Source organism: Triticum aestivum, chromosome 4B (assembly GCF_018294505.1).
Source record: "Triticum aestivum cultivar Chinese Spring chromosome 4B, IWGSC CS RefSeq v2.1, whole genome shotgun sequence".
NCBI classification, from domain to species: Eukaryota; Viridiplantae; Streptophyta; class Magnoliopsida; order Poales; family Poaceae; genus Triticum; species Triticum aestivum.
The window spans coordinates 400,462,017-400,480,093 of record NC_057804.1 but is presented as its reverse complement, the minus strand read 5'-3'; the positions used below and the strand labels follow the sequence as shown (position 1 = coordinate 400,480,093).

At 45.9% G+C, this 18,077-nt stretch overlaps 1 long non-coding RNA gene across 7 annotated transcripts; it reads right to left on the bottom strand.

The window, feature by feature from the left end:
* Window positions 1–9,498: 9,498 nt before the first annotated feature.
* On the bottom strand, window positions 9,499–15,749 carry LOC123092352 (uncharacterized). 7 transcript variants are annotated; one of them, XR_006444492.1, is made up of 8 exons: window positions 15,181–15,727; window positions 14,993–15,095; window positions 14,576–14,708; window positions 14,082–14,193; window positions 13,532–13,696; window positions 13,297–13,392; window positions 12,520–13,176; window positions 9,499–12,425 (listed from the first exon to the last, which is right to left on the bottom strand). It is a non-coding gene; the product is annotated as an uncharacterized lncRNA (long non-coding RNA). The 7 variants fall into 7 exon arrangements; XR_006444493.1 differs by lacking the exon at window positions 14,082–14,193 and having other exon boundaries at window positions 12,520–12,602; window positions 12,680–13,176; window positions 15,181–15,725; XR_006444487.1 differs by lacking the exon at window positions 14,082–14,193 and having other exon boundaries at window positions 9,499–11,899; window positions 12,371–12,425; window positions 15,181–15,724.
* Window positions 15,750–18,077: the final 2,328 nt, after the last annotated feature.

The following is an 18,077-nucleotide window of genomic DNA, read 5'->3' as shown; positions in this document are numbered from 1 at the left end:
CTCAGCACCGTAGACGAGGAAGAACGGGGTTTCGCCGGTCGACTTGGTAGCGGTAGTACAGATGGACCATAGCACGGACTGGAGCTCATTGTGCCAGCCCCTGCCGCAGGCCTCCAGCTTCTTCTTGAAGGTTCAGGTTTTGAGGCCCTTCGGGACCTCCGCTATGGCGCGCTCAGCCTGGCTGTTGCTCTGAGGGTGCGCCACCGAAGCGTAGCATATCTGCGTTCCAAGGTTAGCACAATATCTTTTGAAGAGATTGCTGGTGAACTGTGAACCGTTGTCAGAGATGATGCGATTGGGTACCCCAAACCGGCTCACGAGGCCCCTGATGAACTTGACTGCTGAGCCAGCCAGGAAGGCACGGACAGCTTCCACTTCGGCCCACTTAGTGAATTTGTCAATGGCAACATAAAGGTAGCGATAGCCCCCTGGCGCCCGAGGAAATGGGCCAAGGATGTCCAATCCCCAAACAGCGAACGGCCACGAGAGGGGAATGGTCTGAAGGCCCTGAGTTGGCTGGTGAATCTGCTTGGCATGGAACTGACGGGCTTCACAATCCTTCACCAGCTCGATTGCGTAGTTGAGTGCTGTTGGCCAATAGAAACCGCTGTGAAATGCCTTGCCGACGAGTGTGCGCGAAGACGAGTGGTGCCCGTAGTCTCCACCGTGAATGTCTGCCAGCAGCTCCTTTCCCTGCTCCCTGGAGATACAACGTAGAGTAACGTCATTTGGCCGCTTTCGGTAGAGCTCTCCGTCTTGGATGTAGTAGGCCGTGGCCTGCCGCGCCACGAGCTCCGCGTCCTCCTCCTTGTCCGGCAGGGTCCCTTGCATCAAGTAATCCTTGAACTCCGCGGTCCAACACCCCTCTTGAGGCTCCAGCGCCAGGAGCAAGCGTGCCCCTGAGGTTGGGCCGCAGGCCGGGGCTCCCGAGGTAGGCGGTTGAGGGAGCTCCTCCCTAGGCTGTGTTGTGCTTGATAGTGATGGCGATGCCGAGGGTTTGAAGAGTCGCTCCTCGAAGACGCCGGGCTCCTGAGGAAGCCACCTGGACGCCCTCTTTGCGATGTCATCAGCCTTTTGATTGGTGTCGCAAGGCACATGTTGCAACTCCAGCCCCCAAAACTGTTTCTCCATCCCGCGGACTTCCGCGAGATACGCTTCCATGTGCTCGTCCTTAGGCTCGTATACCTTGTTGGAGAAGTTGACGAGGAGTTGTGAATCGCCCTTGATGATGAGGCGCTTTACCCCCAAGGTGACTGCAGCTTTCAAGCCCGCTATCAGGCCCTCGTATTCTGCTATGTTGTTGGAGACCTTCTCTCCATGCTGACAGCAAAGTTGCACAGCATAGTAGAGCTTGTCCTGAGTGGGGGATATGAGCACTGCGCTAGCCACCGCGCCCTGTCGCGAGAATGCTCCGTCGAAGTACATGACCCGGCCGTTCGGGGCTTCACTTCCTGGGGAAAGCGACCGGTCCTCGCCCGCTTTGAGCCCCTGTGCCTCTGCCCATTCCGCCATGAAATCTGCAAGTGCGGCTCCCTTGATAACCCTGGTCGTGCTGAATTCCAGCTGAAACGCTTGCAGTTCGATGTTCCATTGAGCAACTCTCCCAGCTGAGTTGGGGCTCTTGAGTACCCTTTCCAAGGGGTATGATGAGACGACCTTGATGGAATGGCCTTGAAAGTAGTGCCGCAGCTTGCGCGAGGCCACCAACAGTGCGAGGAGGAGTTTTTGGGGCATGGGATACCGCGCCCTCGCGTCCCATAGCACCGTGCTAACGAAGTAGACAGGGTGCTCGACGAGGTTGAGGGTACTGGCGCAGCTTGCGTCCTCCGGAGGTTGAGGCGCCTCCTGAGGTGATGGAGGCCCCAACGCTTGGTCGCCTGGAGAGGCCTCCTCTGCTCTGGGTGCGCTCCCCTGCTGAGGCTGATCCTTTTCTACTGCGGTTGTGGTCTTCGCGAGGCCTTCCGGGCTTTGCTCTACCCCGGCTGGGACGGCAGCTGCGGCCTTGGCCCTGCGCTCCTCTCTAACCGCCACCAAGGTTGCACTGGAGGAATAGGGGGTGGCCGCAAGGTAGAGCGCCAAGGGCTCCCGAGGGCGCGGAGCTACCATCACCCGAGGGCTGGTAAGGTACCTCTTGAGATCTTGGAATGCCTTGTCGGCCTCTTTAGTCCATTCGAAGGGGCCTTTCTTCTTCATCAGCTTGAAGAAGGGCAGTGCTCGCTCCCCCAGCTTGGAGATGAAACGCCCTAATGCGGTTACTCGCCTGGTGAGCTTCTACATTTCTCTGATAGTCTTCGGCGGGCTCATGTCTTTGACCACCTTGACCTTCTTTGGGTTAGCCTCGATGCCCTTGTGGGACACGAGGAAGCCCAGGAGCTTGCCCGAGGGGACTCCGAACAAGCACTTCTCCAGGTTGAGCCGCAGGTCCACTTCATTGAGGCTTGTGAAGGTTTCTTCCAGGTCCTGTATCAGGATTTTTGCCTCCCGAGACTTCACCACAATGTCATCGACGTAAGCTTCAGCGTTCCTCCCGAGCTGCCGGCCCAAGGCGATGTGCATCAGCCGCTGAAAGGTCGCGCCTGCGTTGCGCAACCCAAATGGCATGCAGGTATAGCAGTATACTCCACACGGGGTTAGGAAGGCCGTTTTCTCCACGTCTTCTACCGCCATCTTGATCTGGTGATAGCACGAGAAGGCATCCAGGAAGCACAATAGGTCACACTCAGCGGTAGAGTCGACGATCTGGTCGATGCGAGGGAGCGGGAATGGATCCTGTGGGCAGGCCTTGTTGAGGATGGTGAATTCAACACACATGCATTCCTTTCCTCCCTTTTTTGGCACGACAACAGGGTTGGCCAGCCAATCAAGGTAGCGGACCTCACAAATGACTCCTGCTGCCTCTAACTTGCGGGTTTCTTGGACGATGAAGGCCTGCTTTTCAGTGGACTGCCGCCTTGCCTTCTGCCTCACGGGGCGCACGTTGGGGCACACATTGAGATGATGTTCAATTACATCTCTTGGGACCCCTACCAGCTGATTAGGCTCCCATGCAAACACCTTCTTGTTTGCGCGTAGGAACCTGACCAGGGCCTCCTCCTGCTCAGGCTCAAGGTTGGCGCCTATGGTGAAGGTGGCGCCAGTGTATCCATCCTCATCGACCGGTACCTGCTTGGTCTCCGCCTTGTCTTGGCTGAATAGCTGCTTCTTCTTAGCCGGTGCAGCCCCCTTGGGCTCGAGGACATCTGCGCTGGCGGGCTGCACCGCCGCGGCTACCTTGAAGGCAAGCTTGAGCGCCTGCAGCGCATCCCTTGTGTCTCCAGACACGGTAAGGATTCCGCTGCTCCCGGGCATCTTCATGAGGTTGTATGACAGGTGAGTCGCTGCCATGAACTGGGCCAAGGCTGGGTAGCCGAGGATGGCATTGTACGGGAGGCCGATGGGGGCGATGTCGAAGTCGATCAACTCCGTGCGAAAGTTGTGTGGGTGCCGAAGGTCACCGGGAGGCGGATCTGCCCCAGGGAGCCGGTGGAACCGTCTCCGACGCCCAAGAAGGGCCTGCTAGGTTGAAGCCGCTCTAGCGGCACGTGAAGGAGGCTGAAGGCCTCCACCGAGAGCACGTTGAGGCCGGCACCACTGTCGATGAGGGTCCTGGTGACGGCCACTTGGCAAATGGTGGGGGTGCATAGCATCGGGAGCGCGCCCGCACAGGCGGTGTTGGAGGGGTGATCATCTGAGCTGAAGGTCAAATCGGCCCTGGGTGGCACCCAGCCCGGGGGAGTTTCTCGGCTCTTAAGGGCGGCGCCAATCTGGCGGACGAACGGCTTGATGTGGCGGCTCGAAGGTGGCGCATGCGATCCGCCCAGGATGGCCGCGACGACTTGAGGTGCCGGCGCAGCATGATGGGCGAGGAAGAGGTTGCGCAACTCCTCCCAGGAGGCCATAGAAGCCGCTGGCAGGTGGAGCAGCCACATGTGCGGGACGCCGGTGAGGGCCATGGGCAGCCAGTTCGCCATGACCTTGTCGTCGCCTCCGGCCTTGAGGACGGCTTCTTCGTATGCCAACAGGAAGGCCTGCGGGTCGGCCGCACCGTCGTAGCGCGGTGGCATGTCCGGCTTGAACTTGTGCGGTCACTGCACCCGCCGTAAGGCGGGGGCCAGGGCTCGGAGCCCCCCGGTCTCCGCGTCGGTGTCAACAGCTGGGGCGGGCGGTGCGTTGGCCACCATGTGGGCAGAGCGTGGTGTTGATGGGGGAACGGGTCGACGGAAGGGAGAGCTCCGGCGCACCCCCTACTTGGCGCGCCAAATGTCGGATGTTGGGTTCCGGCAGACCCTTAAGGTTCGAACTCTGGGATGCGCACGGAGATCTCTCCCCTACCGATCTACGTCCGATCGCCTCGTGAGATCTAAGCTGGAAACAATGAGCAACATAAGGGACACGAGATTTAATTGGTTCGGGCCACCGTTGTGGTGTAATACCCTACTCCAGTGTGTGGTGTGGTGGATTGCCTCAGGGGCTGATGATGAACAGTACAAAGGGAGAACAGCCTCGCGAGAGGTGTTCTTGGGCTGATGCGATGAACTGCTCGGGTGAGTTTGATCGCCTCTCTCTCTCTCTCTAGACTTCCTATTTATAGAGGCCTTGGGCCTCTCCCCAAATATTGAGCGGGAAGGGCGCCAACAACGGCCATTTCGAAGGGGAACATCCAGTACAAGTTATCCTGACTAAAGTTGGTCTTCGGCTGCCAAAAGCACTGGCGATGATGCCGCCTTGGGATCCACGGTGACCTCCATCCTGGCGCTCCGCTGGTCTTGGTCTCGTTGCACCGAAATGGCAACCTTTGCCTGATGCCTCGGTACTCCATGTCTGTGCTTTCCCCCTTTGCACCAAAGAGGAAACAAGGACACTGCGCAGGCCGGCGCCCGCCTGGCGCCTGCCTGGCCTCGATCGTCATGGCTTGCATCACGAGCACCTCATGAGGTACCCTGCCTTGATCTCTCCGCCTCCTCGCGAGCCTGCCTGGCGAGGCCGTCCCTAAGGAAGCCTTGCGTCGTTCACCCCGTGAGGCTTGGCCCCTTGCGAGGGTCTTGAGTCTTGTGCTGATGAAGACGGGCCGTACTGGGCGACCACCTGAGCCACGCCGCAGGCAAGCAAGTCTGGGGACCCCCGTTCCCAGAACGCCGACAGTTGCCTATCGGAAAAACCTGGTTGTGGCGCTGGAGGAGCCTCAGAAGTGGGATCCTCAGGTGCCTGCTCCCCAGCACTTCAACGTAGGACCTCATGGCTTCTTCAAGTGGTGATTACCAAGTTAGGCCAAAAGCCTAAGCTTGGGGGAGTACGCATTTCCACCGACGTTACTTTCATGCTCACACATTTCATTCCAGTTGTTGGTGTCCACACTTTTTCATTGTATAATAGATGCTAGATTTATTTTCTCGCCTTCTTCTTGTGTATTTGAAAAACTTTGAGAAAACCCAAAAATATTTCCTGGTTCTTTTTGATTTTTCTTCCTGGCGTAGTTAGTTGTAGTACTAGAAAGAAAGCCCAAAAATATTTCCTTGTTCTTCTTTTGCTTGTTGGGAGCTTTCCCATGTAAATAGTTTTTCCCGTTTTTGTTTTTCCCTTTTATTTGCTTGTTCAAGAAAAACCAAAAACTCCAAAAATATTTCAGTGTGTTTCTCTGATTTTCTTTTTCTTTCTGTGAGTCATACCGAGGAGAAGACCACGATGAAAATGTTGAGTGGCTCTCATATGCATTATTGTTGATCTAATAAAGAGCCCATGTTACCTTGTCTTCTCCTTTTGAATAAAATGTTTGCAGATTCCAGCTTAGTCCACGGCACTCTTGCACTATTATTATTTTCATGTCGTTCGGTTGTGCAAGTGACAGGCAATAATGACGATATTTGATGAATTGGCTATGGCAGAGAGAAACGGTTATGAACTCGACTTGTTCTGTTTTTGTAAATATGTTTAACTTAGTATCCATGATTCAGCCTATTATAATCAAACATGTTTGCAATGACAATTAGAGATTATAGTTTCTCATGCCATGCATAAGTAGCTAGGAGTGGATAATGATTTATCTTGGATGTCAACATTGCATTAAAATGATTGTGATGTAGTATGATGATATGGTATCCTCCTCTGAACGTTCGAGTAGCTTGACTTGGCGCATGTTCATGCATGTAGTTGAATCAAAACCAACATAGCCTCTATGATATGTATGTTCATGGTGTTCATATCCTACTCATGCTAGTATCAAATGTTACTTATGCATAATGCATGTTCATGACCATTTTCGCTCTCTAGCTGGCCGTTTCTCAACCTAATTGCTAGCCTTCGGCTTTACTAAGTGGGAATTCTGCTTGTGCATCAAAACCATAAAACCCAAGTTACTCCAGATGAGTCCACCATACCTACCTATATGCGGTATTACCCTGTCGTCCTAAGTAAATTTGCATGTGCCACCTCTAAAAACTTCAAATAAATACCCTTTTTGTGTGCCTGGATTGTTCATAGAGCGATAGGAGGTAGTCAGTATCTTCCATGCTAAGCGGGTTATGCTCATGATGAGTGTTTATTCACTCGTCCTTGCAAGAGAGGGGCGATAATAGGGACTCCCAGTCCCGAATTCAAATTGCAAATAATTAAACAAAACTCCCTCAGACTATTGTTGGTATGGACGGCACCCATTGTTTCGGACAAGCTGTGGAGTGTGATTGTTGGTGGGGGGAGTAAACCTTTACTTTTATCACTTGGGAACCACCACTAATGTGTTTAGCATGGAACATACCAATAACTAATGGTCACGAAGTAAACAAGAAGGGTGCATTTCTCAAAATTTCATTTACCTCTGTTTTAAAAACTTGAGCTCTGGCACCGCTGCAAATCACTTCTTCCCTTTGCGAAGGGACTATCTATTTACTTTTATGGTGTGTCATTGATACGTCTCCAATGTATCTATAATTTTTTATTGTTCCATGCTATTATATTACCCCTTTTGGATGTTTATGGGCTTTATTTTACACACTTATATCATTTTTGGGACTAACCTACTAATCGGAGGCCCAGCCCGTATTGCTATTTTTTTGCCTATTTCAGTATTTCGAAGAAAAGGAATATCAAACGAAGTCCAAACGGAATGGAACCTTTGGGAGCGAGATTTTTGGAACGAACGTGATCCAGAGGACTTGGAGTCCAAGTCAAGAAGCAGCCAAGGCGGCCACGAGACAGGAAGGCGCGCCCACCCCCTCTGGGCGCGCCCCCTATCTCGTGGGCCCCTCGGGCGGCCACCGACGTACTTCTTCCTCCTATATAAGCCTACGTACCCCGAAAAAATCCAGGGAGCCAACGAAACACAATTTCCACCACCGTAACCTTCTGTATCCGTGAGATCCCATCTTGGAGCCTTCGTCGGCGCTCCGCCAGAGGGGGAATCGACCATGGAGGGCTTCTACATCAACACCATAGCCCCTCCGATGAGTTGTGAGTAGTTTACCACAGACCTTTGGGTCCATAGTTATTAGCTAGATGGCTTCTTCTCTCTTTTTGGATCTCAATACAATGTTCTCCCCCCCTCTTGTGGAGATCTATTTGATGTAAACTCTTCTTGCGGTGTGTTTGTCGAGATCCGATGAATTGTGGGTTTATGATCAAGTTTATCTATGAGAAATATTCGAATCTCCTCTGAATTCTTTTATGTATGATTGAGTTATCTTTGAAAGTCTCTTCGAATTATTAGTTTGGTTTGGCCTACTAGATTGATCTTTCTTGCCATGGGAGAAGTGCTTAGCTTTGGGTTCAATCTTGCGGTGTCTTTTTCCAGTGACAGCAGGGGCAGCAAGGCACGTATTGTATTGTTGCCATCGAGGATAAAAAGATGGGGTTTATATCATATTGCATGAGTTTATCCATCTACATCATGTCATCTTGCTTAATGCGTTACTCTGTTCTTTATGAACTTAATACTCTAGATGCAGGCAGGAGTCGGTCGATGTGTGGAGTAATAGTAGTAGATGCAGGCAGGAGTCGGTCTACTTGTTGCAGACGTGATGCCTATATACATGATCATGCCTAGATAATCTCATAATTATTCGCTTTTCTATCAATTGCTCGACAGTAATTTTTTCACCCACCGTAATACTTATGCTATCTTGAGAGAAGCCACTAGTGAAACCTATGGCCCCCGGCTCTATCTTTAATCATACTAGTTGACCCGTTGCGCCAAATGACGCAGAGACCTACTGAAGACATGTTGTCGATGAAAATAGTTTCATGCTGCAAGAACCTTCAACTAAAGCCATGTTCGCGATGAAAATAGTTTCCTTTACTAAGGACAGGCCATGTATATATAGTCGGTTTAGTTGTGGTCTTCTAAATCCATATGCGCCTTGAAAAAAATATGGTTTAATTTGCAGAACCTCACGTGTTTCAAGTATGAATAAGAACTACAAACTCTTTTTGTGCGATTCAAACACATTTCCAGAGTTTTTTATTTCTTAGTACATGTTTTCTAAAGTAACATTTGCCCGGAGAGAGAGAGAAGCATACCCCTCTCTCATTATGATTATTATTAAAAGGTATTAAATTTGAAATAAACAATTTCATTTACTTGAAGCACTTAAAGAAAGAGAACTTAGACATACTTTTACGCAATGCTCATTTAACCTCTGAAGGACTACGCAGTGCTCATTTAACCTATGAAGGACAAAAATATTCCACTGTCTCTGAATGATGAACTAAACTAAATAAGAAATATATGCAGTAAATTCATTCAAAGTAGAAAAGAGGTCTTACATCAAATAAGGCATTAACAACAAACATGGCGTTATCTTAGTAAAAGAAATTGCATCATTATAAGAGAAAATGGAAGAAAACCAAACATGAGATTGAGATTAATACATCTAGGAGGAGGTCGTAGACATCACTGTGATCATTTTGCGGCCTGGGGAGCAAGGATCCATGGTTTTTATATACGTTGTCCAGCTGCTGGAGTAGGTGACATGGAAACATCGTCTCTACCATCTCGATGGCTTAGACCCCGGGAGCCGGATGTTCATCTCGGCCCTCCCCAACTTCCATCAATGGATTTTTATAGTCAGGGTTAAAGACTGAGAGGCCCTATGCATGTTCAAATATGCGAGTAGCATATACAATACAAATCAAGAAAAAGAAAAGAGAAGACCACAAACATTACAAAAACACAATTTTGACAAATTATCTCTATTGTAAAATTGAGGGAGTAACTCGTTATTCAAGAAAACTGGCCATTGACAATTCAGTTACAATTATGAAAGAGAACTGTAAATTGCTAACTTAATTACATCATTCTTCACATAAGCTTCTCACTGTGGAAATTTCTTGACTGGAAGGTCACATTTCAAGCCATTGCACTTATAAAACCCAGCCCTGTTGTCACTTAAATTGCACATTAATCATCAATAATGCACAATCATTTATGACCCACAAACGATTTGGAGCCTAAGGAGGAGAAAATATCAATGGAAATAAATACACACGTAGTAATATGCATTGCAATAGTCGTATTACTTGAATTTGTAAGCTAACCAGCAAAATCAGATCAATCATGCATAGTACATAAAAGAGACAAAGCTTTAACCATAATCGGTGCTTAACCTTCTTGCTTCTACTAATGATTTTGGCCATGAAGGCATCAGAGTAAGGGGAGGAAGAACGGGGCGGTGCCTGCCCGAAGTTGCCGATGAGTGTTGACGGCCTGGCCAAGCCATCTCCCTCCATGATAGGTGGCAGTCGGCGGAGAGGTGTAAATATGACGAGATGTGAAAATAAGCTCGAGGAAATTAGTATGGACCAGCAAACTGACAAAAGCAGAATATAACATAATTATATTGCAGAGTGTACTAACATAATTATATTCCGGATTAAACTAATAGCACAACAATTTACATGGTTAGAATGCAGTGCACATATATATCTTAGTGGCGCAAAAACTATTTAGCCAACTTCACTAACAATGTAGAAATTGGCTTCAGTGTACTAACATAGTTCTTTTGGATATAAGCAATCAACCACGAATTTAACATCAGAGATATCTGACCATTTTAAGTAACGAAAAAAGAGCCCAATAGCAAGATAGCACAACATGGAGCTGCATTGACCAGCCCCTTTTAAAGAAAGGCTTTAGGATCAGAAGTTGTGTAGTTGATCAACTTGGAAATATAAAAGCATTTCCTTCAAATCAGTACAACACCTCCGACAAATGCGATGTGATAAGAAAACAATGAACATATATAGTTATACACTGCTCCACACTTAGTTTTGTATGTAAAAAGAAAGCCATGGCAGATGATTTTTTTGGATCATAGAAACCCAGCCTGAATACATCTGAATGATATATATAATCCCTCGAAATGTTTGGGAGGCACAAGAAAAACACATGAGTAAAAATAATAATATATGATTGGTATCTATATTTGATCCACCTGGGTACATGCACATCCTAAAAGAAACAAACAAGCTGCCATGCAACCTGATGTGCAGCTTATCACATGGTACACAGAACTTCACAAATTATCAAGACATCAATCAAGTATTAAAATGCATGAGCAAGCAGATAAATTTACCCCAGAACTTGTTTCCCAAAGTACTTACAACACACTGACCACAATATAAAGCCAGTGACCTGTACTGATCTGCAGGACTACATCATTGTAATATACCAGACTTGTTTCCCAAAGTACTTACAACACGCTGACAACAATATCATCAGTGTATAAGTAAATGATGAAGCCGGACAACATAGAAGCGCCAATAGAGTCAATCGGTGTTGTCAACCCATTCTTATAGCTGGGTGTTCAATCCAGACAAACAACCAACTCTTTAGGTACGCTATTCTCACAAAAATTCTTCTGGGAGAGACAACTATTGGCATATACCAGACTAATTTACAACCATATCATCATCAATATTTAAGTAAAGGATGAATCTACACGACGAAGAAGCACCTCATAGTGCCAATCAGAAGTACCACCAAATAATCAAAAGAAAGGCCATATTTATAATCAATCGGTGGAAATGCGATCATGCTTATCGAGCAATGGGACAAGAAAAGGGGCATTTTTCTTCAATAATTAATTGCTATGGTGCACCGGCAACACAGATACGGCGATACGGAAATGGGGACAAAGGATACAGCAATTTTTAGAAACAGCAATACGGCAAATATATATAAATAATTAATAAAATGCCATATAAAGAAGATAACAAAATCAGTGCATGAGATGAAATGAGATCGTTGCCTTGATGGCTCTTTCAAACCCTCAATGATTGACTGACCATTAATTTCCTCAATCCTCATAACTGCATAATTAATTTACCATTGCAAGTATAGCATATGCTAGCTCATTTTATTTGCAAAAAGTAATTTAAGTTGTTGCAGGGAAATACTCAAAACAATAGCTCAACTAAAAATATATTTAGTCCTCAGTTTGACATGCACAATAAGAAGTACGTAATTCAAGAATTCATTATGCCAAGTTTTAGCATCCTGATTTTCCAATTAGCGAGTCACTAAAAAATCAAATAACTAAAAAGGAGATGCACATAATTCAAGAGAGATGTGTACTGTTTTATTAGCCAAATGAACATGTTCCAATAAAGCAAGCACTGCAAAGAAGCACTCAGCCTGATCAACTAACCATCGCATATAAAAAATGTAAAAGGAAGATATCTAAAGAACAACGGGTTGAAAAACATAGCTTAGCTTACAAAAAGCTCAACTTATAAAGCATGTTCCCCTTGATTACCATGTAAGGTTTATTCCCTGCACGAATTACCCTTCCTCTTGGCAAAGCCTCCGCTGGTAATATAGAACTTGCAAGCAGATTGTTTTTATTGCCGATTGTCTTTGGCCCGTGCATTGCTACAGTGAGCGATGAACCAATGAAATACATATAACACCCAAGTGCCAAGATTCAGAGATACACATTGGCTACTCCAAAGGGTGTCTGGTTTGTGAATTAAATTAAATGTAGATCAATGGAAGCATAAACTTGATGAAGAAAAAGAAATTATTAACTTGTCTATCTAAACCATACTATCATTGGCATTCAGATGTATATGCAGCATTGCCAGACCATCAGCGAGCGTGTCACACAACAATGGATCAAACAACACTGTGAGTAAACTATATATTTTCTTAGCTTCGCATGTGTACCAACCACATCACTTAAAAATGTTTATTATTTAGATTTGTAACCTATCCAGCAAAATCATCAATCGTGCATTCAAGATCTGTAGGTAAATAAAAGAATGGGAAATTTTCACCAGAAATCTCATCTAGCCATCACAAATCTTAACATCAGAATAGAAGAACAAAGGGAAGAAAATTCACCTTCATCTTCTTGAACTCTTTAGTTAAATTCTTCTTCTTCCCTTCATCCTCAGATCTGCACACGTAATGTTTAAAAACTAATATATTAGTAAGTTTAAACATTAGCGATGGGAGGGGAGGAAGTAAGAGAAAAAGTGAGAGGAGAGCACCTTGGCAAGACTCTTGAGGAATTGCTCAGCAAAAAATTGAAGCTGGCAACCATGACCTCAGCCTTCAACTCCTTGCGGAGACCCTACAGCCAACACAATCATTCATGATACAAAGAGGGGAAACAGACACCTCAACAAGATTATTGAGGAAGTGCTCAACCAAAATTTGAAGCTGGCAACCCACGACCTCGATCCTCCACTCCTCGCGGTGCCCCTGCAGCCAACCAATCATCATGAGACAAAGAGTGAAACGAGTCATTGTCGCTACTGCAACCGCAGTCTTTCCATGCTTGGTGGTAGTAGCGGAGAGGTGGAAGATGTATCAAATATGTTCAGCAGTCTGAAAGTCATGAGTGTAATCCTGAAATAAGAATTTAGCCTTTCATTCTTTATTCTGAACTACATGTTTCCTAATTTTATAGTTTTTCTGAAAGCTAAAAAACTATAAAATTAGGAAACATGTAGTTTAGAACCAACCTAAACAGCAAATACACCTATCTTAGGCCTAGCATAAGAAACAGGAAATAAAAATAATTCAAGACACATAATTGTATCTAAACTTTACAGATAGAAGTTTGTACTGACTAATATTTAGATTCAACAACTCAATTATCTTTTGCCCCGAGAGCCCTTCAAACTGAACCAAAACCAGTGAGCCTGCAAATCAATCAATAACAAAAGAGACTGTTTGTTAGCAAATCCGGTAATGCACAACAACAAATGCTGCTAATTCTGAAATTCATAAACATTGTGAGATTTTTTTACACATAAGCTCACCAGAGCCATTTCCACTTGGATCTACCATCACTCGGCTGACTGGGTGGCGCATCCTTTTGGGGTAGCAGGCAGGTAGGCAGCTCCCGTCTTCCTCCTCTGCACGGGAAAAAATGAGCTAAATGGGGAGAATGGAAGGGACAATTCCGAGCTCATTCCAGCATGGTTCAGTGTCCATGTCCACCCAGGAGAAGAAGCAGGAGGACGAGAGCTAGAGGAGGAGCAGATGGATGCTTACATGGTGAGGCAAAACTGGACGGGAAGGGCCAAAGGGGGTAGGATGGTGCTGCACTTCAAAGAGGTCGCATGCTTTGGTTCGATACTCAGCCACTGGCAGGCCCAAAGATTCTAAAAGGACATCCAGCACCATTCTGTAGGGGATTTTCACCATTGGGGGCGTAGCCTGTGGTTTAAAATGGATGATATTAATTTGCAGAGTATGAAAAGAATGTAAGGCATAGCCTAAAACGGCCTATTTATTTGACACCCAAAACATAGAGTAACTGGAAGCCTATGGTTAAACCATGCCTGCTAGGCTGCTACAGCAAAAAAGAAAAGAAAACACACATAGATCACCAATTAGAAGGGCTCCCTACACACCAGTCAATGGTCTGTATAAGTAATTTCACTAATACAGTATATATCAAACTAATGGTGTGCATTAGCTACAGAGGTATCCTCTTGTGATGTTGAGAAGGGAATGGCAATGGTTGAATATCTACTGATGAATGGCACCTCTTACAATCCATGTCTTTCCATGATGATGAAAAGGGAAAGGGAAGGCTTACATGGTACGGGGGCATTTGCGCTACAAAAATCTTGCATAGACGTGTGTAGAGAGAGATGAAGAGCGGTGGGGAAGCTCACCTTGGCGCCTCCCCAAAATCCGCCCGTGGTCGCCTGTCCCCGTTACCCACGCCAGGCACCAAATCAAGAAAAGGAACAAAAGACTCCTCTATAAAGAGAAAAGGAGCTCCACGACAAATCTATCCCCTTCTCGACGAGGAAAGATCTAGGTACCAAACAAACCAAGAAAGCCAACAAAAAAACTTCTAGGAATATAGCTAGATCCGAGAGCATCTCCTGAGCAGTAACAAACAAAAATCCACTTTGCAAAAACTAAGCTGAGGTACCCAACAAACTTAAAAAGAGGACAAATTTTCTATATGAAAGCCTAGCTAGATCCGAGCATCTGGTCAACTGAAGAAACAAAAAGAATCCTCTTTGTAGGAACCTTGCTAGACATGAACATCTCCTTGACAAGAAGAGTGAAGAAGCTCACCCAATAGAAGAACAGGAGCATGGACCTGCCGTAATCACCGGCATCCTTGGGTTCGCTGCTAGGACGCTCATTTTCGTCGGGGTCTCCTATTCTCCCTCGAAATCGGATGGTGGCTGAGCACCATTTAAGGGTCCTTTTCAAATTGCCACAGAAAAGCAGTAAAAAATGGAGTCAGCTCATAAATACATTTATGGGCAGAAACATATATACATAGATGGAACACAAGGAATGCATATATAAAGTACATGGAAACCCATATCACTGCCAAACATGAAGAAACATTAATAAACATGGAGAGAAGTGATGTACAAAGCTTCAACTTTGCCCCATGGAGTATCCAACTACACATGAACGGTATTGGAATTCAGAAATTGTATGAGATGTACCATACCACCAGTGAAATGCTAGGTCACTTACATTGCTTGGATTTGGATGTGCACAACATCATTCTGTAGAGACTTTTCTGCACAATATACTTATCAGCTAAGAATCTTAGAAAAGGGAGATCCAGTCCCATAACCTGGCAAATCATCAAACAAAATCAGGAAGGGAAATATAGGAGAAATCAGAGGATAATACATTAGCTCCAGAGACATTGACCAAACCTAGTAAATGTGTGACTGGCGAGGACGAAAATACCTACAGACATCACCAACGCCAACCCTGGCTACTGCAGTCGGCACGGCAACGTCTCTTGCCAACCAAACCAAATGTGAAACAAGAATGAAATTAGATCGAAAGGGGGGGGATGCGCGCCGCAGCAGGGGTGCGAGTGAGGAGGAAGGAGAGGTGCGGCGGCTCTGATGACGATGATGAAGGAGGGAGGCGTGCTGCTGTGTAGTGATTCCCCATGGAAACCCAAGCCCAGCAGCGCGGCGACGGCTGGTTCGGGAGGCGAGGGATCGAGCTCCGACCTAGCACCACAAGATCCGACCCCATCACCTCCTAGTTCCTTGCCTCCCCATGAAGTGTGCGCCGCTTGGGGCCTACCCCCGTCGCTTCTCCTTCCCCGTGGAAACCCGCGGCGGACGAACCCCAGCGGCGCGACGGTGGCTGGTCCGGGAGGTGAGGAGGGAGGAGGGGGTGGAGGAGAAACATGGGTGGGGCAGCGGCGGCTGGAGGGATTGGGGTGGGGTGGGGTGTAGGGTTTGGGGCAGAGGAAGACGCGCGGCGCGCGAGGATACGCTCGTTTGCACCCGCTAGGAGTTCACCCAGCCAATAGAAAGCTCGGACGAGCCCACCAGTCATGGACGCAGAAAAACAACTGTGCGGTCAAAAGTAATAACATAGACCTGAGTCCCAATCCAACGTCCAAAGCGAGTTTGGACCAAGATCCAACGGCCAACGAAGATGCAAATCAAGGGAGCTTCCTGGGAGCGAGTTGGCTAGCTTCTGTTTTGTTTTAAATAAGCTTTCAATCTACTTTTATTTGCATCTTTACTTTTTACATCTATATTATAAAATATTAAAAATATATTTATCTTATCATATTATCTCTATCAGATCTCATTATCGCAAGTGGCCATGAAGGGATTAACAACCCCTTTATTGTGTTGGTTGCGAGTTTTTTGTTTGTTTGTGTAGGTGCGTGGGACTTTTGAGGAGCCTCCTACTGGATTGATACCTTGGTTCTCAAAAACTGAGGGAAATACTTACGCTACTATTGCTGCAGCACCCTTTCCTCTTCAAGGAAAACCAACACAACCTCAAGACGTAGCAAGAAGGATTTCTGGCGTCGTTGCCGGGGAGGTCTTCGCTCAAGTCAAGACATACCAAGTACCCATCACAAACCCATCTCCCTCACATTTCCATTATTTGTCATTTGCCTCTCGTTTTTCTCTCCCCCACTTCACCCTTGCCGTTTTATTCGCCTTCTCTTTCCCAATCTCCTCCTCTCTTTTTCGCTTGCTTTATAGCTCCTTGCTTTTGTTTGCCGTTATGTCTGAAATTGGGGAGATTATCGTCAATATGGACAATAATGATAACATGGAAAATTCTGGGGCTCCGGCAGCAGAACCCCCTATCTTGCATACTAAAAAATTTCGAATCGGTAGTGGTAACATCATTGGAAAGGGTGTTATTCAAGATTTCTTTACTTGTGCCGGTGCTTTACCTTCCATGGGTGGTTCTATTCTTCATAGAACTAGTAGTCTTGCGGATGCTATCGCTATGCTTGTAGTTGAACTTGAAAGACAATTTATGCATATGCATCCTTGCATACAAAGAATTTTCCTAGAATTTTCCAATATTGAGCATTCTTCTGTTAAGCGCATTGTTACTATCTTTTTGGCTCATGAGTTTAGATTTATCATAAGAGAGGCCAAAGAAATCTTTGCGCACTATAGGATGGACGCCGGTCGTCCTCCCATAGAGGCGATCCTCTATGATCAAGAGGAAATTAGGCGTTTTCAATCTTCGGACCATGTTGCTTTCAATGAAAACCTTAGACAAAAGGTTCCTACCAATGTCTTGGTTGATAGAATTTCCGAACTTAATAATGATTTTGCTCTTCGATATAATGAGCTAGGATACTCTCTTGAGTATAGGCTCACGAGATTTTTCCAAAAGAATGCTTTTAGTGATGAATTAGTTGTGCATTATGAAGGGCCAAGGGAGGAACCCGTTCCTCCTGATATTGATCTTGGGGACTTTTGTCCCGCTAAATTTAGCCCTTTTGATTACTTTTGCTTGCCTCAAAGAAAACTTGCTGCCGAACGTAGGGAATATGAGATGAGCTTTCAAGATCTATCTTATTATTATGGCACTACTTAGATCTATTTTCGCTTTTATGCCTAGCTAGGGGCGTTAAACGATAGCGCTAGTTGGGAGGCAACCCAATTTTCTTTGTGTTTTTTATTTTTGTTCCTGTTTAGTAATAAATTTTGCATCTACCTTCTGTTTAGATGTGTTTTTATGTTTTAATTAGTGTTTGTGCCAAGTAGAACCTATAGGATAACCTATGATGATAGTTGATTTGATTCTGCTGAAAAACAGAAACTTTGCACGCACGAATTTAGTTTTGTTAAATCACAGAAACGTGATTTTGTGTTGATTATTTTTGATGCTGATCAATAGATAAATTTTCCAGGACTTCCTATTTTGGTAGGATTTTTAGAGTTCCATAAGTTTGCATTAGTTACAGATTGCTACAGACTGTTCTGTTTTTGACAGATTCTATTTTTCGTGTGTTGTTTGCTTATTTTGATGCATCTATGGCTAGTAAAATAGTTTATAAACCATAGAGAAGTTGGAATACAGTAGGTTTAACACCAAAATAAATAAATAATGAGTTCATTACAGTATCTTATGTGGTGGTTTTGTTTTCTTTCACTAACGGAGCTTATAAGATTTCCTGTTGAGTTTTGTGTTGTGAAGTTTTCAAGTTTTGGGTAGAGATTTGATGGACTATGGAATAAGGAGTGGCAAGAGCCTAAGCTTGGGGATGACCATGGCACCCCAAGATATTCAAGGATAGCCAAAAGCCTAAGCTTGGGGATGCCCC